Source organism: Diadema antillarum, unplaced genomic scaffold, assembly GCF_040938485.1.
Source record: "Diadema antillarum isolate AM-2024a unplaced genomic scaffold, OU_Dant_1.0 scf00000194, whole genome shotgun sequence".
NCBI lineage: Eukaryota > Metazoa > Echinodermata > Echinoidea > Diadematoida > Diadematidae > Diadema > Diadema antillarum.
Genome location: NW_027271083.1, coordinates 882688 through 891602, shown reverse-complemented (window position 1 = coordinate 891602; position 8915 = coordinate 882688).

Below are 8915 nucleotides of genomic sequence, written 5' to 3'. Positions count from 1 at the left end.
ATATAATTATTGTTACTGCCATTGTTTTTTAAACAGTTCACGTACACTATGATAGCACTTCTGTTTTAGATGATTCATTCTTTCATTCATTTATTCATTTTTTCCTTTTCCTGCAGAAACATTTTTTACAGAAGTTGAATGGGTTAAATCACATCGTATAAACAAAGAGGTGTAAAATCTTGCATTGTGATATCATGCTGGAAATGGGGAGGAATGCTAAAAAGCAAAGCCTGCAGGGTGCATTCCCCCCCCCCCCCCCCCCCCCCCACGTAGTGCTACAAATCACATGATTGATAGACTGGATGACAGGAGTTTGATGTTCCGGCTCTCTTGCAACCATTAGAGGATCAGCACAATTTTACGATTTCACTATGTTATTATAAGATGTTAACTTTGGTAATGAGACTCCGATATTTTTTTTTTTGTAAATAGTCACAAATTTTCTTCTAATTAATTTTGGAAGAATTTCATCTTGAGCTGGGAAATCATTGGAACTTGATCAACTATTTAGTAGCTATATAATGGTCACTGAGTGAGCTGAATGGCAATGAGAGGGAAAGCTACTACTGATTTGAAATCGGATGGGCAGCTGTTTGGAAAAGTATAGATAATAATTTAGATAAAATAAGTAAATACGTAAATGAATGAAAATGAATGTATAGAGAAATGAATGAATGAATGAATGAATGACAAAATGACAAAATGACAAAATCAATAAATTAATTAATTCATCACTCAGTAAATGAATGAATAAATAAATAATGCGCGTACAAACCTTATTGACATGGAACTTGAAAATATGGCGTCATTCTTTTTTTAAAGCAGGGCTTAAAGGGTCACTTTAATTTAAAGCAGGGCTTAAAGGGTCACTTTAATTTAAAGCAGGGCTTAAAGGGATCATACAGTTTTAATTGAGACCTAATTTCAGGTCTCTAACATTTTTTGGTGAGATAATGAGAAACCTCTTATGAAATATGAAAAAGCATGTAATTCTAGGAGGAATTCAACATTTATTTGATGAAAATTGGTTTTGAAATGGCTGAAAATCCAAAAAAGAGTGATTCTAATAAGGTTTGGGACCCACACTTTATTACGATTGCTTTGTTTTACTTTGTTTTTGGATGTTTCAGGCATTCCATACCCGATTTTTATCAAATAAACTTTGAATTCCTCTTAAAATGGCATGTTATGTACTATTTCATAAGTGTTTTCTTGGTATTTCGCAAAAAGTTAAAAGCCCTATTCTCATCTCCACCAATACTGTACTATCCCTTTAAAGGGTCACCTTTCTGTTGCACCATGCACTTGCTTGTTACCGTTTGCTGGTCTTAACTAGTCGGCATCATTCACCTCGCGTCTACTATAGGTTGTCAGCAGAAGACAGATGTCATCTTTTTAGTGCGCGAGTCGTGACTTCTTCAGGGATAATTGTGATGCATTTTACTGAAGGTGATAATTCGGTGAAACACAAAACTTGTTCAACCAGACCCATTACAATTTAAAGCATTTTAAAGTATTTTAGTGTATTAAAGGGACAATTTCGCCTTCATGGCGAATTAAGAGAGAACAATTATGACAGATTGAGGAAGATAGGACAATTCGTTCAAAAGTTATATGAATTCTTGAAGTTTTACGCAGTCACTGCTGGATAAGAACCCTACTACAGCTTGTTATGTCACAGACTATGATAGTACATTATGTATAGAGCGATATAAAGAAAATAATAAAGAAAATTTAACATGTTTTCACACGTCGCGTGATAAAAGATCACTTGACTTGCCTCTTTCAAAAGATGGGGCAATATTACCCTTTACATACGTCAGTGATAAGTAGAGGGAATGTGTACACTTTTCAAAAAATGAAATTCTGTGATATTCTCTGTATACTTTCCTATCGTTCTAAGAATCTACGCATGCGACATCAGAAACTGAAGTAGTCTTTTCATCCACCAATGATTTCGCGCAAACTTTAAAAACTCATAACTTTTGAACGGATTGTCCGATTTTCCTCAAACTTGCACTAAAGCTTCCTACTGTATAGTATTGCTGCAATTACTAAATCTACGTGTATGTCAAGGTGAATTTGTCCTTTAAAGACAGACTATTGGGAGGTCAACACTAAGCCACTTTGCCCTCCCAATTTGAAGGGTAAGAGCTATATGATAAATTAACGAGATGCATTCGAAATATTGGCGGTGCGCCATTTCCATTCCGCCCCATCGCTTTGGCAGACATTGATATTTTACCAGCCTTTCTCCGATAAGCCTCACTGGTAGCTTTCACACGTGACTGACATGAAAATTTAACCCCATCCATTGGAAGATCCACTAGAGTGCACACCGGACCCCCTCCCCCTCCCCCTAAATTTAGTTTTCTTTTTTTTTTAATAAAGAAATATAAAAAAAAAACCGGAAGGGGCCGCGTCCAACCCCCCTTTATTTTTTTTTTGTTTGTTCTTTTCTTTCCAAGAAAACGCGTACATCCTTGTCAGCTGATTAAAACCGGAAGTGGAACCGGAAATATAAACTGTTTTGCGCCCCCTTTTTTGACGGAATATCTGGTTCCGCCCCTGCCATCCGATATTGCGTCAAAGGTACTTTCCTGGTATATATACGGGTTTTAAGGCAGCAGTCGACCGTTAAAGGACTACCCGATGTCAAAAGACCTGAAAGTTGTATCCGCAATTTGTTATCATATATATATATATATATATATATATATATATACATATATATATATATAAGTTATCATTAAAACTGCGAAATTATAAAAATCACGTTTTCTTAAATCCCTCAGAAGTCCATAGCATAAATGGTATATCACACTAGTACATGCATTAATTCGTTGCTGTAAGACACTCAATATTCAGTAATGCCCATTAAAGGGTTGTTACAGGTTCGATTGAGATGGGGGCTTCATAATTGCAGGATTCCGACGTTTTCTTATGATTTTTTGAGATCATGACAAACTTCGTATGAAATATTGAAGAACGTATAATTCTGGGAGGAATTTCAAGTTTATTTGATGAAATCAAATTGGTCTTGAAATGGCCGAGATATCCAAAACAAAGCCATCCTCATAAAAGGTGGGACCCACCTTCTTTTAGTATTGATTGTTTTACTTTGTGCATATCTCAGCCATTTCAAGTCCGACTTTCATGAAATAAACTTTGACTTCTTCTTTGAATTGCAATTCAAAGAAGAAGTCGATGTATTATACTCTTTAAAATTTCACAAAGTGGTGTCTAAATATTTTGCAAAAAGTTAAAAACTGAATGCTCACCTCACCTAATACTATGCCATCTACTAAAAGGAAGGTCGACAAGCGTTTTGAGATTTTCTCTATCTAAACAAAGCTAAGTTCTTCCTGCTTTTATGACGTTGATGAATAATCAAAATACAAAGACGTCATGACTAAGATGTTACAAAATAACTTTTTTTTTCTGACCAAAGTATGCTGAATTCCTGGCCAGGAAAAGAAAATTGAATATCAAGAAAATAAAAAAGGAGATGAATATACTATAGGTATAGATACGTGAGACCAGTTGCTTAAAGATACTTAACCTGATGAGTAAAAAAAAATACTCATTAATCATCGCAAACAACAACAAATTTTTGCTGGTTTTTGTCATTGCTTGTTTTCTCCTATGGTATCTCGTCCTACTGTTTTGTGTTACGACATCCTTTAAAACAAATAACATCTCTTCCTAAAGCTCTCCCTCCCTCTGGCTTTCATACGTTCATTTATTTTGTGAAATGGAGATAATCGTGCAAAATGTTTGAGGTGTACCTTTAAATTCTGTTTATTTTGGGAGCACTTCTTCGTTTAAACGGTGAATAGATCTTGACTGACAATGTCCTGTGCATGTCAGACGTCTGCGATATTAAAATGCTGAAAGGATTAACTAATATGAGATGGGGCTCTTTTCACTATCCTGTATGACTAGATCGTGTGGTATAAGTAAAGGAGAGAGAACTTAACATTTTCCACATAAGATGTGGAATAGTCTTCCAGATGATATCAAGCTGCGCATTTCTAGTACATGTCTTCACTGAAGAGAAAACATATAAGTATGTATATTGTAAAATCATATACAGATAATACATGTGCAATAGTGCCTTCCAACCGTAGACCCCTAATTATTGATGCATATCATTGGTTATTGTCTTGTTTTGTTTTGTTTTTGTATTGTTTCGTCATGGTGTTAACTATGGATTGTTACCTTTTGCTCGGGAGAAGCCTTTACAGGTCAATGGCCTTTGCTTTTTCCTCCACATTCCGTATTGCATGTTATGAGTGCAAGTTGTGGAAATAAATGAAATGAAATGAAAAAAAAAAATAGATAGCTAGTTACTCGCCCTGCACATTCACAATTAGCCTTTGTAGTTTTTGATGCTCACTTGATGGTTTGATTAAAAACGAGTTAGCAATTAGTGCGTAATACTATATATGAATTAGAAGAAACCACTACTCCTAAAGAAGCATGATAATTTAACGGCGTTGGTCCCTGTAGGTATATTAAGGCACTTTACTTTGTTATTCAATCTTTGCTTTCGACCTCGGCGAAGTATAGCTTCAATTCATTTCTGCTATAAATGAATTTGTATCACGCATGTTTACATAAAGTGTGATAGTGCATTATGACGATTTTACAATGCCGTAAATTCAGCATTCAGCTCTCTGAAATTTTTCAAAAATCAACGATTTAGATTCTCATTAATATTCATCTTTTGGCCATGTATTGACTTTTGTGATAATACAGTGTAGTACAAAAAAAAATTACATCAAGGTCACTGGTTTCAATGACCGTCGCAATAGCTTTCAACTTGAAGTCAACTTGCCAATGTCCCTAATGCGACTGCGATTGTGCATGCTTCCGCTATATCGCAATAAACTTTTCTCCAATAGGTCTATAATTTCAATACATTAAACATCTTGAAATTATGACATGACCATTTCAAATGATTTATAGCAAAGAAAGTGATTCTATATATCACAATAGAAAATTTGATGACACAACCCAAAATGTATTGAGCGATATCCCTAAAAAACCATTAATATTGACATACATGACACTAATGTCTGAATGTGGAAACTTTATCGAAGGTTGGTATTCAAATTAGTTAGGAAGTTTGAAATAGTTATAATGTACTGAATGTCCTATCCTTCCAGTAATCTGTGAGTTTAAACCCAGGACAATATATTAAGAAAGCAAATCGAAGAAAAAATTCCCACAACTATATTACAAAGTAAAGTGGAAAATAACCATGTCTATCATAGTTATAGTCTTACTTGAAAACCATGAATATGTAACTTTCCAGTTAATCCAGGTATAGATTTTCGATGCGAATCTTTTGGAGAGTTTGTGTCTAGCTAAGGTTGTTGTAGCCACATTGCACGAAGCACATTCAAGGACACACATAATGCAAACAAACACAGAAATCTCTTAATCCCTGCACACAAATAAAGTTTCCTCAAAACTGAGTTTCAATTTACCTTTAACATTTATTCCCACCAGACTAAAATCCAACTCAACATCACCCTTTTCCCCCACATCCCTGCCCATGTGATATGCGCGCTTCACCAAGCATGAAGATTATTAAGGTATGGCTTTAAAAGCTTTTGTGACAGGTTTCACACACCAATTTCATGTAGTAATCATGATAATGGAAACAGAAGGTAGATACATTGTGCCTTAATCACATCATTCAACATAGTCTCCCTCCAGCCTGCCCATAATGTATCTTATTACTTGTAGATCTTACTCATGCTGACAGACATTGTCTGATCGATGCACCAACCCAGTTACGAGCTGCACACCCGTCTCCTTTTGGAATCCAGTTTTCACGTATCACACGTCCGACGTGTATTTCATTTTTGGATCAACGAACCGTACTTTGTCCCTTTTTTCAGTGTACGAACCTCTACTCACAATTTCATTTTTTTTTTTTTTTTTGGTACTGACAAACTATAAACCATGAAGGAAGTTTTTTTTTTTTGTGAATTGCGAAATAACGTTTCCAAAATAACGATTTGTACCTTTGAAATAATGGTTATCAGCAACAACCGTTTTAGTACGGTCTGCTATGTCGAAATATTGGATCCCGTGAGATTTTCGTGCCAAAATTGATTTTTTTAGCTAACTTGGTCAATTTGGGGGTGCTGAATCCAAAAAACTTTGGTTCCATTTTTTTCGACCACGTCTTCAGCCGCCATTTTGAATTTCAAAATGGCCGCCATAGCAAACTGTATTTTGACCCAGTTCTCATAATGTGAGCATCATGGAAGGTTCAAATTTGATGCAAAAAGCATGTTTATGATGTCAGACATTGTGATACACCATTTCCTGATATTGTAGATTGTTTTAATACAATTTGAGGGCTGCCATCTTGAAATTCAAAATAGCCGCCATAGCTAAATGTATTTTTACCTGTATCTCAGCTTGTAAGAATTATGGAAAGTATAAATTTGGGGCAAAAAGCATGCTTATGATGTCAGATATGCTAATATATACATTTTTGTTTTAAATGATGGATAATTTTTGTTGGCGGCCATCTTGAAATTCAAAATGGCCACCATAGCAAATGTAAATTGGCCTGTATCTCATATCGTATGCATTGTGTAAGGTTTTAACTTGGGGCAAAGAGCATGCGTTTGCTATCAGACTTTCTGAAACATCTTTATCTTAAATGATGGTCCATTTTGATATTATAGGTGGCCATTTTGAAATTCAAAATGGCCGACATACCAGAATGTATATTTTGACCCATATTTCATGTTTTAAACAATACAGAAAGTTCACATTTTGGGCATAAACCGGGCTCATGATGTCGAACAGTCAGATGTACTTTGATCCCCTCCCTAAAATTGGAGATCATTTTTAGGCTGCCATTTTATCATTCAAAATTGCTACTTTTCAGCTGATATCTGTGGTTACAAGCAACTTTTAGGCATATTGTACATTCTTTTACAAACACAGACACACACACATAATTGTATACATTCTGTAATAGTGGATTATTCGCAATGGCTGCCACTCTTGAAATTCAAGATGGATTTCGACCTATATTTGGGGCTGTAAAATCTTTACCCTGCAAACTCAAGCATATGGAGCACTTTCATGTAGGAACTATGTGTAAGTCAATCACTTCAATAAATATAATTATTATTGCATAGGAGGGACTGCTTCCTGTAGGTACACTGTCATGTTGAAATGCAAAATGGCTGCCATGGGAAACATTCCTTTAAGAGCATTGCATTCGGGTAAACCTTGTGTGAATGGGAAATCATGTGATTCTGGTGTCAAAGCAAATGACTTTCAAAAGTGCCTCAATAACTGTGTCTGAGTGACTATAAATGCCCCCATTTTGACGATTTAGTTGTAGAGTTTAAATAAACAATATTAGCCGTGTACTAGAAAATTTATTGGAAATTTACTTAGTTAATGTCTTCTAGGCTCATTCCCTGCATGTGTTTTTAAAGTCACAGCATTTGTATATAGGGCTGTACACAGGGGAGAATTGGTTCTAAATTCTTCCAGAAACAATGACTTTTGCATTTCTTGCCATTATTATGAACATGATAATGAATTCTGCGGCTACCGTTGGTGTAGGAAGCTCAAAGCATTTAACTGCACAGTTTATGTATATCCGCTGGAAATAACTACAATGTACCATATTATATATATTCCCCTGTAAGTAAAGGCACAAAATAGGTTGTGAAGGTTTACAAGTTTGTTCTCTGGATGTGTTGTATCAAGACTCTACGAGAGCAAAGCGGGAGATTGTCCAGGCTGAAGTCATCCACGCCCAACTTCTGGAAGGCATGGACTGTGTCATTGCACATTCTGCATGATTCAAGGCTTAGAGAATTCTTGATCCATCTGCTCTTTGAGACATCCTCAAATTTTCAACTTCAGCCTGTGCCATGAAAGGCATGACCAAGCAGACCTTTGTTTTTCGCAACAATTTGCAGAACATAATCTCTCAACAATGTCAATGTACTTAATCATCTCCCTTTTTCCAGTGATGAAGCAGACAACATGCGATGCAGTATTAAAAGTAAAGCAAACATCCATTCGGAGAATGAAAATGTCAGTGTCTATACGTAACAATCATCAATATCTCTTCTGAAATTCCCTGTTGCTCTTTAAGTAACATCTAATACATGCAATGGAGTGAGGATATCTGCTTCCTCATTGTGACGGGTGACATCCCCCATGGAATCTTTGATGAACCCTTTGTTTGTTTGTTTTCCCCGTTCTATGTCAGATGGAATTGACTGATCGGTATTTCAACTTTCAGGCTGATTATTTGGCTCAGTTTTGTGGGCATTTCTAAGGCATGGGTATGAAATATGAACCTTTGTTAGTGAGAATGAGGAGAAGGCCATAATATTGTAAGATGAAGAGTGATTGTGGAATTATGTAATAGAACAGTAGAACTTATAACTTCCGAAAAAATGTATCGTCCAGTAATGACTGGATAATGACAGGTCTATCAGACTGTTGTACCGGTAGAAGTGTTATAAGAAGGTAGTGGTCCTCTCTTAAGCTTAATGACTTTTGATCCAATCTTACATGGTGTATTTCAATTGCAAGAGCTGAATGTCTGGCCATTCTCATATTATCCCAGACAGATTTTTTTTTTATTTTATTTTTAAACTCTTTCAGATCAATTTTTAGTACTGAATTAGCACACATAAAATCTTCCCTTTTCATCTCTTTCTAGAATATCCTCCTTGAATGTTTCCGATACCTGATTGCCAAACACCACATTCATCAGTTTCAATGCAGTGACAATTTTTGAGATTGCCACAGAACTGAGCTATTATTGCTCCTTTGTAGTTTTAGAGTCATTGGTGGTACAGCAGTAAGCATCTTGGAAGTCTTGATAATTTGAGGATGACCCACCAAGG